Consider the following 13,954-nt stretch of genomic DNA (forward strand, 5'->3'; position numbering starts at 1 on the left):
GGACTTTGATGAGTATCCAACAAGAAATCCAATATCACGATATCTTTGAAACTTCCCTAGGTGTTGCCGCTTCTTGTAGATGTAGCATTTGAAACCAAACACCCTAAAGAAGGAGACGTCCGGCTTCTTCCCATTGAGCAACTCATAAGGTGTCTTGCCAAGGAATTTTTGAAGGAATAGGCAGTTGGATGCATAGCATGCAGTGTTGATTGCTTCTGCCCATAGAGCTTTGGGGGTGTTGTACTCATCAAGCATTGTTCTTGCAAGAGTGATCAATATTCGGTTCTTCCTCTCAACTACACCATTTTGTTGAGGAGTATATGTTGCGGAGACTTTATGTTTAATTCCAACTTCATCACAATAAGCTTCTATGTTTGTGTTGTCAAATTCTTTCCCATTGTCACTTCTTATCTTCTTGAGCTTCACTTCAAATTCATTTTGTGCTCTCTTGGTAAACTTCTTGAAGCAAGATGCAACTTTGGATTTGTCATGAAGGAAGAATACCCATGTATACCTTGAATAATAATCAACAATCACAAGACAATACAGATTTCCTCCCAAACTCTTGTATGTTGTTGGTCCAAATAAATCCATGTGAAGGAGTTCTAGCACTCTTGCGGTTAACATGAAAGCTTTTGTTGGATGGGTATTTGCAACTTGCTTGCTAGCTTGACATGCACTACAAAGCTTGTCCTTCTCAAACTTCACATCCTTCAACCCTCTCACCAAATCATTCTTCATAAGCTTCTTGAGTGAGCTCATCCCAATATGAGCAAGTCTTCTATGCCATAGCCACCCAAGAGTTATTTTGGTGAATAGGCATGTCTTCAAGTTTGCATCTTCGGAGGTGAAGTTCACTAGATATAGGTTGTTGTATCTAAATCCTTTGAATATCATATGATCATCATCCTTCTTGGATACAACAACCTCCTTCTCGGTAAATAAGCATTGAAAGCCAAGATCACACAATTGTCCAACGGATAGCAAGTTGAAACTCAATGAAGCAACATATAGCATATTGGAGATGGAATGGTCATTTGATATTGCCACTTTGCCCAATCCTTTGACCTTGGCCTTTGAGTTATCTCCAAATATGATTCTTTCTTGCCCATCTACTTCTTCATCTAGTGAGGTGAACATATGAGGATCACCGGTCATATGTTGTGTGCAACCACTATCAATAACCCAATGACTTCCACCGGTCTTGTAGTTCACCTACACACAAGAGATCAAGCTTTAGGAACCCAAACTTGTTGAGGGCCCTTCACCTTCTCAACAAGTGACTTTGCAACCCTAAATTTTCTTAGGCCTATTCTTATTTGGAGGTCCTAAGAACATCACTTTCATCTTTCCACTAGAGTCCTTTCTAAGCATGTAGTGAGCATTGAAGGCAAAGGGTCTAGCATGCTTGGGCAAGGGTTGTGGTGGTGGAGTTTGTGGGGGTATTAACCCCTATACCCTTATGGCTAGGTTTGGGACAGCCCGGACCAGGGGGTCTAGCCCACTAGAAGATGACGCATGGCCCAGCCGATCTGCTTGGAGTCCCTGCGCAAGGAATCAAGGTAGACTTGGAGATCAAGCAAGATCCTTGGTCAGTTAGAATAGGAATCCTTATCCAGCCACATATGTCAATTGTAACTGGTTGAGATTAGTTTCTAGATCTGTAACCCTACCCCCTAGACTATATAAGGCGGGCAGGGGACCCCTCTCGAAAATCATCTCATTTACATATAGCAATACAATTAGACGCAGGACGTAGGTATTATGCCTTCATGGCAGCCAAACCTAGATAAAACCTCGTGTCTATCTTACGTCACCATCTCGTTCGTAGCTTGCGCACCTGTCTGCCGATAATCTACTACCTTGGGCATACCCCTAGGTAGACTGCCGACCATATTTCATCGACACTGGCATGCTAGGTAGAGGGTGTGCATACTGCTCCCCTAGACGAACAAGGTGGTCATCATCCCTGGTTCCATGGCTACGCCGAACGGCCTCACGTTCACCATCGGCCAGATCACCTGGACCACTGGCTCTGACAACTTCATCGCCATGACCACGGAGGAGGCTGCAAGATCCAATCTGCTGTCGACCACAGCTTCACCTACATCAGCTATGGCTCCGACCACATTGGATCTGGCTCCAGCCACACCAGCATCGTCTTCAGCCACACCAACAACCCATTATTCACTTCCTCGCTACAAAGGGAGGCAGATCGACAACACCGACCTACTTGACTCCATTGATTAGGTCGGCACCAAGCTTGCTAAAACCTTAGCTCTGGTAGATTCAATTCAAAATCAACCTACCGAGTAGGTAACCACTACCCACAATAGATGTACCCAACTAGCTCAGGCCAGTCATCCTGCATGACTCGGTACAGATCTCGTGGTCATGTCTACTCCTAAAGGGCACTCCGTTCATCACCGACCAGCCCCCGCAATGGGTCTCCAGCTCTTCGAGTGCGAAGCCTTGATGGAGAATTACCAGGCTCAGCCCTATGGCCTATGAAACACTGCTTCTAACTACACATACAATATATAAAGCTGCTCGGATCTGTGTTTTATACAACGACCTTGGCCAAAGCCACGCAACTTCGTCAACATGGTTTGGATTGAGGAGTATCAAGAAGGATCGGTCCACACAGTTCAAGAGGGTGGCTCAAGCTCCTCGTCCAGCATCGCATCTAATGGCTCCGTCCACACTGAGCTTTAGCATCATGACAATGAAGAAGTTGAATACGATCTGGATATCCCAGACCACTCCTCGGGGTTCCCACGATTCCCATCCTTCCCACCAAGGCGAGGAGACTTGATCAATGTCATCAGTAACGATGAACCACTAGCAGTTGGCAAAACAAAACAAGAAAGGCTAGCATGCGAAGCATGCAATATTGACCGGTTTAATCGTAGACAAGCCAAAGCTAAGGCAGAAGAGGAGGCACGACGCATAAGGTTCCAGCCATGTGATCTCAACAATGCCTTTGATAGGGTAGGGGAAACGCAGGTCTTCAGGACTCCAAGCACCAACGTAGCTGTTGCTATACGACAATGCAATGACAACCCAATACCCTAGAAATCCAGGCAATTCATGATGATGTACAAGCCTACCTGATAGCTGCTATAGCCCAAACCGTAGGGATTGCAAACCAAGCCTGGGCTCTGTCCGTCTCAGTCAAATCAAGCCGTAGTCACCAGTACTCAAGTCACCCACAGCCACCCAACCAACATGGCTCACGCAACAACGACCCACCAGACAACTATCAAGGCAGAAACGGTGGTCATGATGGTGGTCAGGACAACAACCGCCGTGATTACCGGGACGACAACCGCCGTGACAACCGCGACAATCGCCGTGATAACCGTGGTCACGGGGTCAACCAGGGTGGCAATCGGGATCACCATGATGGCAATAACGATCTCCGCCATTCCCTTGGAGAACGTAATCTGCGCGATCGCATTAACCAAAGAGCAAATGATCATGCATCCCACGAAAGCTATCGCCGTATGGAATATGATACTACCCATGGCCCTTCGGGTTTGAAGCAGTTTACTCCTCACCTTCACCAAGTCAAGTGGCCAAAAAACTTCAAGCTCAAAAAACTCTAGAAGTACGACAGCAAGGAGAACCCCGAGTTATGGGTCATGCTCTATGAAACCACATGCAGATCAGCCATGGCTGACGAGCATGTCATGTCTAATTACTTCCTAGTCACTGTCGGCCATGCAGGCCACCAATGGTTGGTCAGCTTGCCGGCAAACTACTTTGATTCTTGGCAAGAGCTCAAGCAAGCATTCATCAACAACTTCATTGCTACTTGCGAACAACCCGGCAACAAATATGATCTGTAGCAGATTCGAGATCGCAAAGATAAGCCACTGCGCGAGTACGTCCAACGCTTCTCGGAGATGCACATCAAGGTCCCATCAATCTCCAATAATGAGGCAATCGAAGCTTTCATCACTGGTCTCCGCTTCCACGATGCCCTAAGGGACAAGCTCCTCCACAAAAGACCTAAATTAGCCACAGCGCTCCTAGCTACTGCTAAAAAATATGCAGACACCAATGATGCTAAAAAGATAATCATCGAAGAAGTAGCAAGGGTTCCACGCTCCGACCACCCCCCACACCGCGACGACTACCACGACAACCATGGTCGGAACGACAATTTTGATCGCCGCAACTAGTGCAACGATTTTCACGACCACCACAACCAGCGTAATCAGTGGCGTAATCGCCGTGATGATTACAGGGGCAAGCATGCTCGGGAAGATGACAGCGAAGTCAACATCGTTAAAAAAGGTGGCGGACATCGCAACTACGAAGAAGACTATGCCAAAGCATTGAAAGGACCCTGCCAGCTCCATCCCAAGTCAAACTATACCATGGAGAATTGTCGTGTTCTCAAATCCATCTACACACGCCAATAGGCTCTGGATAAATCCGACAAGCCTAACGACGCAGGGGAGCAGCGTAACGAGGACAACGATGATGAAGACGCAGATCCCCGTCACAAGTATGTCAAGCCAACCGACTGCGTCCACACCATCATTGGGGGTAGAGTGTCCATCGAGACCAAACAAGAGCGCAAGCTGCTCGCCCACGCTTGCTTGAACGTGGCCAATGCCGACAACCTCATCGCCGATCTGTGGCTCCCTCCTTGGTCTCACCACAAGATCTCCTTCAGCAGAAAGGACCAATGGGCTACAATACCTGAGTCAGGGCATTTTCCTCTGGTTCTCGATCCTTGTATCAACAAGGTTTAGTTCGATAGAGTGCTGATTGACGGCGGCAGTTCCATCGATATACTGTTCAAGAATAGTTTGCCAGCCTTGAAGATAACCTAGGCTGATCTCAAGCCATATGAGGCACAGTTCTGGGGTGTTCTCCCCGAACAAAGCTCCACACCTCTCAGGCAGATCACGCTACCTGTGCAATTTGGTACCCCAGACCACTTCCGCACCGACTACGTCAACTTTGTGGTTGCCGACTTCAAAGGCACCTACCATGCTATCCTTGGCCGACCAGCGCTCACCAAGTTCATGGCCATACCTCACTACAGGTATTTGGTGCTCAAGATGCCTACTGAGAAGGGGGTTCTAACTCTCAGGGGCAATGTATACGCAGCTTACACCTACAAGGACGATAGCTTCAAAATAGTAGAGGCTCACGACCTCTCTATTTGCATGGCCAAGACCACGCTCGACGCCAAGTAGACCCCAGCCGACCACCTAGAGATCCCAGAGCTTGAGGCCCCATGCAAGAACATCAAGTCCAAAGAGCACAAAGAGATCCAGCTGGTCGACGATGATCCCAGCAAAATGGCCCTTATCGGGGCCAACCTGGATCCTAAATAGGAAGACACGCTCATCAGGTTCTTAAGGAGCAACGTGAGTGTGTTCGCATGGAAACCCGTTGACATGCCCGATGTACCTTGGAACTTAATCGAGCACTCCTTAAATGTCAATGGCAAGGCCAAACCCATCAAGCAGAAGCTACGATGGTTCGCTCATGACAAAAAGGAGGCTATTAGGGTAGAAGTTACACAGCATTTAGCAGCCGGATTTATCAAAGAAGTGTATCATCCGGAGTGGTTAGCCAACCTAGTTCTTGTACGCAAAAAGAATAAGGAATGGAGAATGTGCATTGGTTACACTGATCTCAACAAACACTGCCCTAAAGACCCCTTTGGCTTACCTCGCATAGACGAGGTCGTAGATTCAACTACCGGTTGTGAGCTACTTTCCTTTCTCGATTGCTACTCTGGTTATCACCAGATCGCTCTCAAAAAGGACGACCAGATCAAGACATCCTTCATCACGCCCTTCAGCGCCTACTGCTACATGGCCATGTCGTTCGGGCTCAAGAACGCTGGGGCTACCTACCAATGCACCATGCAGGCCTGCCTTAAAGATGAGATAAAAGACGACCTCATCGAGGCTTATGCTGACGATGTTGTTGTTAAAACCAAGGAAGCATACACCCTTGTCGAGAACCTAGAACATACCTTTGCAGCCCTTAACACATTCCAATGGAAATTAAACCCAAAGAAGTGCATCTTTGGTGTTCCATCTAGTATACTGCTCGGCAATGTCGTCAGTCACGACGGCATACGCCCTAACCCAGAGAAAGAAAAAGTTGTCTTGGACATGAAGCCGCCCAAAAAGGTGAAGGATGTTCAGAAGCTTACCGGATGCATGGCTGCCCTCAGTCATTTCATATCTAGATTAGGCGAAAAAGGACTATCGTTTTTCTAGCTGCTCAAAGCATCCGAGAAGTTTGAGTGGTTGGAGGAAGCAGATGCTGCCTTTACATAGCTAAAACAATTCCTTACATCACCTCCGGTCCTCACTGCTCCCAGAGAAGACAAATCCCTCCTACTTTGCATTGCGGCAACAAATCGAGTGGTCTCCACTGCCATGGTGGTCGAGCGCGACAAGCCCGACCATGTCTATAAGGTACAGCGACCAATTTATTTCATTAGTGAGGTGCTCAGTGAATCCAAGACCAGGTACCCACAGATTCAAAAACTGATCTACGCCACACTAATTACATCCCGAAAGTTGAAACACTACTTCGATGGATATCGTGTGGTGGTCATGACCGAGTACCCTCTGGGAGACATCATTCGCAACAAGGATGCAAATGGGCACATTGTCAAATGGGCAATGGAGCTATGCCCTTTCTCCTTGGAATTTGTAAGCCATACTACAATCAAGTCTCAAGCACTTGTCGATTTCATCGTTGAGTGGACAGACTTAAGCACACCTGCCTCTTAGGGGCTCGCTGAGTATTGTAAGATGTACTTCGATGGCTCTCTCAACATTGATGGCATAGGAGTAGGAGTCCTTTTCGTATCACCATCCAAGGAGCAGCTCCGATATGTCCTTAGGATTTATTTCTCGACGTCTAATAACACCATCGAGTACAAAGCATGCCTACATGGTCTGCGCATTGCGGTCGAGCTCGGTGTCAAGCATCTCTATGTCTATAGAGACTCAGCTCTGGTCATCAACCAACACAACAAGGACTAGGATACGACCAGCGAAAAGATGGACGTATACTGCAAAGTGATCATAAAGCTGGAAGGCAAGTTCTATAGCATCGAGTACACACATGTGGTCTAGGACAAAAATCAAGCAGCAGATGCACTGTCAAAGTTAGGATCATCCTGAGCCAAAGTCCCACATGGCGTATTTGTTCAAGACCTACTCACGCCCTCCATCAAAGAAGAAGATCCCATGGTCGACAACCTCTAGACCAGCCATTGGTGGCTACGGTTCCGGCGTCAAACACCACCAAACCACCTCCAACCACTAAGAAGCCCGACTGGAGAGTACATTTCATCAAGTACTTGACAGATGGTAGCGGTTACACCGATCAGATAGAAAACGAATGCCTGATGCATCGTAGTAAGCAGTATCTGCTCGTCGATGGCAAATTGTGGTGCAAGAACATGAAGGAGGAAATCTTGATGAAGTGTATAACCCAGGAGGATGGTGAACATCTCCTAGACAAAATCCACTCTAGCTCCTACGGCAACCATGCGGCCTCGTGAACGCTGGTCGGCAAGGCTTTTTGAGCAGGGTTCTATTGGTCGTCAGTCATAGCCGATGCAGAGAAGCTAGTCCGCCATTGTGAAGGTTGTTAGTTTTTTGCCAAGAGAATCCACGTACCAGCACATGAGATTTAGACTATATCAGCCTCTTGGCCCTTCACATGCTAGGGACTGGATATGATCGGGCCTTTCAAACCGGCCCCTGGAAAATTTACATGCGTCTTTGTGCTGATCAACAAATTCTCCAAGTGGATAGAGTACATGCCCCTGGTCAAGGCATCTTTAGAAAAGGCTATCGTGTTCCTCGACCAGGTCATCCACCGCTTCGGCATACCCAATAGCATCATCACTGATCTGGGTACTCAGTTCACTGGGAACGCTTTTTGGGACTTCTGTGATGAAAGAAGTATAGTAGTAAAATATGTCTCGGTGGCACACCCTAGAGCTAATGGATAGGTCGAGCAGGCAAATGGTATGATCCTGGATGCACTTAAGAAGAGGATGTATAGAGAGAATGACAAAGCTCCTAGAAGATGGCTCAAAGAGTTACCAGCCATGGTCTAGGGTCTCAGAACCCAGCCCAGTCGCAATACCGGCGTATCACCATACTTTATGGTTTATGGTGCTGAGGTAGTGCTCCCAGCAGATATAGTCTTCAGATCAGCACGGGTAGAGAACTTCGACAAAGACAAGGCCAATGAAGTGCGGGAGCTAGAAGTGAATAGTGCAGAAGAGAAGCGGCTCGATTCTTGCATACGTACAGCCAAATACCTTGTTGTTTTGCGTAGGTACTACAACAAGAACGTCAAGGAGCGGTTCTTCATGGTCGGGGACCTGGTCCTAAAGTGGAAGATGAATTAGGCTGGTGCCCACAAACTCGCAACCCCATGGGAAGGACCCTTCATGATCAAGGAGGTTACATGCCCTACATTTACAGGTTAGCTCGCTTAGACGGCATAGACGTACCCAATTCCTGGCACATCGACAAGCTTAGGCATTTCTATGCTTAGCTACTAAGATATGTACCCCTCTTGTACTTTTGATTTATTTCAATAAAGCTATTATGATTTCTCCAACCCCTCTAATGTGTCACTTCGAAGTCTATTGTTATTCTAACTCTATCAGTTAAAACCGACCACCATTCCTTCTCGGGTTCTTGGAGCATGCCCTATCTCCGGTTCCTCCTAACGCGTGCATGGGATCCGCTCTCTACGCTACGGGTGATCGGCAGGTGCTCTCTGGTTTGACTTGTGTGTTTCTACGTGTGCACAAGCTATGCACCTCACACTCCGACCGCAAGACAAACTAGGGCCATACAAACCTTTTAGGATGATGTGTCGACTAAACTGGTACAACTAAATAGAACGCCAACATGTTCTAACTTAGTTACATTAACACGATATCTGAGCTTAAACACGTTTTCTAAAAAACAAACAAGCTTATGTTGATATACAAGTACGTTATTACAAGCTTGCCTGAAAAGGTCCAAGTTTACAATAACCCAACTACATCTTCTTCTACAGCTATAGCCTACACTATTGGCTAGTCAGGGCATGCGGCGCCTGCTGCTCGTTGGGCCTGACATCGTGCTCGGGTCTCGGGGACTCTGGCATTGATCGAGCTAAAGAAGATGGCCCCACCGATGCCTAGCTAGTCGAGACCGCAGGCTTTGTCAGTTGGCTTGAAGATGATGGTGCTCCCAGCTGACTTGTTGACGGCGTTCCTTGTATGGGTGGTGTCGCACCTCCACACAGGTTAATATCGCCAATTATTTTCATCGACAAGTCCAGCTGGGTCATCCGTAGCTCCTTGGCCTTGTCTGGATCTACCTCCTTTGGGTATCTAGCCTCCAGGCGCTTGAGATCGATCAGGGGGTAGTGAGCACGTACCATGCTTAGCACATGTGCACCTGCATACTCTCCCACCTCCTTCATGAATCCCTGGAACCATCCCCATGCCCTTTGGCATCTCTCAATCAATCCTAGCTACGGCGTCCTTGGCACATCTTCTGCTAGCGCCGGATCGATGAGGTTAAGGACCAGAAAAATGCCCTTTGCCACCTCCTGGCACTGGCTTTTCCAAGTGTCACGGTCCTTGGTGATCTCTTGGCATTATGCCTTCCAGCCGTCATGGTCTTTCATCATGGCCTCTAGATGCTTCTTTGCATTGATTTTTATAACTTTAAACCACACACGCTGTTAAGACGTTAGACCACGCCAAACTACGGTAGGCAACAAAAATGAGCAAAGGCGGTTGGACAACTTACCTTTCAGCTCCTCTGTCATCTTGGTCGTGTGGTCCTGGAGTTGCGACTGGTCTTGCACCAGTTTTCTATTGTCCTTGTTTAGGCGATCACACTTCCCAACCACATGACTGTTCTCCTCTCGGAGACGGATCACTTCAGCTTCTAAGCCTGCACTATAGCTATTACTACCAACAATGCAATAGCACTTGTCAGTAGTCAGTATGATAAAATGGCTACTTACTTGTTCTTTCCTGCTCTTTCTTACTGAGCTGGATGACTAGGTTCTAGTTCTAGGAATCTTGCACTGTCTTTTCATGATTGGTGGCTTCAAGTCACTAGCGCAAGCGGTCCACCTCCACCATTAGCTCCTTGTTGTTTGCAATGATCCCCTTGATCTGGTCGAAGCATTTCTTGCGGTACCTTGCAGTCTTCATTAAGTCCTATGTGCGGATAGCTAAGTAAGACAACTATGACTAGACCACAAGACTAGGGGGTGAAGCAAAGCTTACCTGCACTTCCGTAACAAGCTGCTTCGCCGCCCGTTCAACTTTCTTGGTTTCTTCGACCTCTGGGATTTCCTCATGGATAACCCATTGGTCGTTCCGCCAACATGACACATAAACATGTTGTCGCTTGTCTTGCGGATGGCCCAGGACCTCCTCCACCTCGTCCTCTTTGGGCTCTTCTTCGGGTCCTGGTGCTGGCCCAGCATCAACAGCATCTATGATCACCACAACCTTCCCATGAGCTGCAGCGTCGGTAAATGTGGTATGTGCTCTCACCTCTGGCCGCTGCTCCTCGGTCTGCTCTGTTACCCTTGACGCTGAGGTGTTGCCCTTCAGCAGGTTTAGCGCTCGGAGTACTCGTGCCCGGCTCGGCTGGTCCCTCGACCACCTGTTTGAGGACTGTTGTCTGACTACTCACTTGCTGAGGCCCCAATGGATCTTCTACTATGGCTTCCTCGGTGGTCAGCTGCTGGGTAGTCTGCTCTGTACTTATTGGTGGCGCTATGCCACTTCCGGCTAGCTGGTCTGGACTTTCTGTGGACGCCGAGCTAGTACATCCGAGATAAGTTTAGAAAGCAATCATATTAAATGCAAATTGCTAACTTATATCAAGATTACAAATACTTACATGTTGGAAGCACAGAATGATGTGGAGAAGGCACGTCTCTTCGGTCGTACTTGCTCCACATGCTGTGCGGATGACTCCTGGTCTCCCTCTACATCTAGCACTATCGCTGGGCCTTGGTGCTCGACCCCTCTGCCACTTGTCCTTTGCGTTGCAGTGGTCGATGGCATGCTCGGTTGAATTGTTGCTCCCATCGCCGATCGCATTCCTTGCCTAGGTACTCTCAAGGTCGACCCGACTGCATCCTTCACCGCCGTCAGCGATGTGGGTCCCACAGGCATGGAGGACCCACCTTGCTCCATCGACTCCAGTTGCTTCCTCCTTTTTCGAGGGACAAGTTGAAAGGTGTCTCCATCATCTACGTCATCGATCGGCTAAGCAAAAATCGCCTGCCGACGCTTGATGGCCGGGTTCTCCTCTGGGTCCTCCTCGAGCTCATTGATATTTAGCGCTCCCTCGATGAGCAGGGTGGTTACTGATCTCTTCTTCGACTATTTGGGGGTAGCCGGTCGCTTACCAGCAGCTTTGGCCGCTGCCTCCTCTCTAGCTCTGAGCTCCGCCCAGTCGACGTCCTTGTCCTCGATCTTGATGCTGGTCTGGGTGGTGGGATTAGCTCCTTGTGGCCACTCTACTCCAGGGGGTGGCGACACAAACACTATCGCTCTATGCCGACCATTAACCTAGGTAACAAAAGGGAGTGAACACAGCAAGTTTCCACTTGCCCTACCACAATATAAGACTACGGGTATGCAGCAAGACGAGTTACCTTTGGGGGAGGTCGGGCAAGCTTGAAAGCATGCTCGATGTCGCTCAATCTAGCATAATTTGGATCAACTAAGTTAAATAGCTCACCAATTCTAGCTTTGACTTTGATTTTGTCAAGCGCCCTCTGCCTCGTCCTCGTTGGGTCTGCGCTCCCTTGATACTCATAGCCAGGATGTAGCCTCCTCTGGCAGGCCTAGACCTGTCGACTGATGAAACTCCCGACTACGCTCGGACCATCTAGTTTTTTCCATGGGATCATTCCAAATATTTCTAGGATCTATCCCAGATGCTCGGGCCTCTCCGACCAGCTTGTCTTCTTCTCCGGAATATAGCCCACGTCGCACAGTGTAATTGTGTTCGGCTCTTTGTGGATGTAGAACCATTTTTTGTACCAGTCATCGAGCGACGTGTTCCATGGGCAGTGCAGGTATTGGGCTTTCATGCCATCATGGAGGTTGAGGTATACACCCCCGGCTATCTTCGAACCACCGCTTCTTTTCTTCCGCAGACAGAAAAGATGGTGGAAAAAATCAAAATAGGGCTGGAAGCCGCCATATGCTTCGCACAGATGAATAAAAGTGGTGACAAGGAGGATCGAGTTGGGATGTAGATTGCAAATCCCAATCTCGTAGTAAAGACAGAGCCCTTGAAAAAACGGATGCATCAGAACTCCAAATCCCCGTTTAAAGAAATCCTCGAACACCACGATCTCACCTGGTTGTGGATTGGGGTACCCCTCGCCCTCCGGCGCACGCCATCCTACGAGCTCCTTGTTGTGGAGTACCCCCATGGTGACGAGGTCTTCAATGGTCTTCTCGTTGCTTTTCGACTTCCACCATTCCTTCGCCATGACCCATGTTTTCTTCTGCGCATCACTTTTCGCCATTTCCTTTCATTTTCTGCCTCTGACTTTGGCCTTGCTGGTGAACGGGGAGTGTTCTGATCTTCAACAGCAGTGGGGGATTAGCAGAGGCGATAGTTGAAGCGGTAGTGGATTGATTGGTGGTGATTTTAGATGTGTTAGGGTTGGTTGGTGAGAGGACGACGAAAGCTGTGGTTGCGAATGGCAATGGGGTTCAGTAAATAGTAACTGACCTATCATATACCGTATTTAACCCAAGAGTTATGCCGTTTCATCTACCCGGGATTCATGGAGGACGTGCGCACGCGCCGCAGACGGTTGTTTTCACGTTTACAGTATTACTCAGCCTCGAGATCTACGCCAATATATGCGCCTCTTCGTTGCCAGTGTAGGAGGGCCCACGCTGATGCACCTACTAATAGGTGCCACGCAACTGTTTGCTTGACAAGACAAAAAGGCAGTATGACGTGCTATACCCATCTACTTTTTTGACCAGACGTGTCAGACCGGACTTGTCAGAACAAATAAATAAATAAATACATAAAATAATAGTAAAAGTGGCATATGTTTTTTTGCCACACTTTTTGTGCTTGGGGACTGTCCCGACCACCCTCGTGCTCAGGGACTATCGCGACTATCCTTGTGCTCGGGGACTGTCCCGACCACCATCGTGCTCGGGGACTGTCCCAACCACTCTCATGCTCGAGACTGTCTCGATCGCCCTCGTGCTCGGGGACTGTCCCGACAACCTTTGTGCTCGGGGACTGTACCGACTATGGTTATTCTCGGGGATTCATCGTTTTCCCCATGCTGCACTCGGGGACTTGTTGATGCAAAAGTGGATCTGCAAACACAAAGGGCTAATACCCGAATCGATATCCAAAGCGTGCTAGTCGATTTGACCTGCTAATCGACAAGGATGAAGATACGAACACTTTGGTCCTGACAACAGCGATACGCCCGGAAGTCACGGCCAAGAGGTGCTCATGCGGAACTCGAGAATCGCCGAAGATCGCACTGAAACGATGCAGCTCGCCGAATCAATGAGAACTCGTAAAAAAGGAAAAATATGCAAATTGACGAAGTCGCCGAAAAGTAAGTAGATGCAAATATGAGTAAAAATTGGTTTTGATATTGATTGATATATCTATTACATTGCCCCTTACTCCATATTTATACCCTGATCTAAAGAGACACAACCAAACACAACTAGGACACCAATCCCATATCTAAGGAAACACGTGACTCTTACATAAATCATACCCTAACAAATATAGAAAAGGAAATCAACTCCTATCTATTTCCCTGTCCGCCTCAATTACGATGGAAATCTCACCGTCCTCCTTCCCATCGGCATACTCCCTATTTCATCGGCAGTAGTCTTCAAGTCTTC

This window comes from Miscanthus floridulus, chromosome 4, assembly GCF_019320115.1.
Source record: "Miscanthus floridulus cultivar M001 chromosome 4, ASM1932011v1, whole genome shotgun sequence".
NCBI classification, from domain to species: Eukaryota; Viridiplantae; Streptophyta; class Magnoliopsida; order Poales; family Poaceae; genus Miscanthus; species Miscanthus floridulus.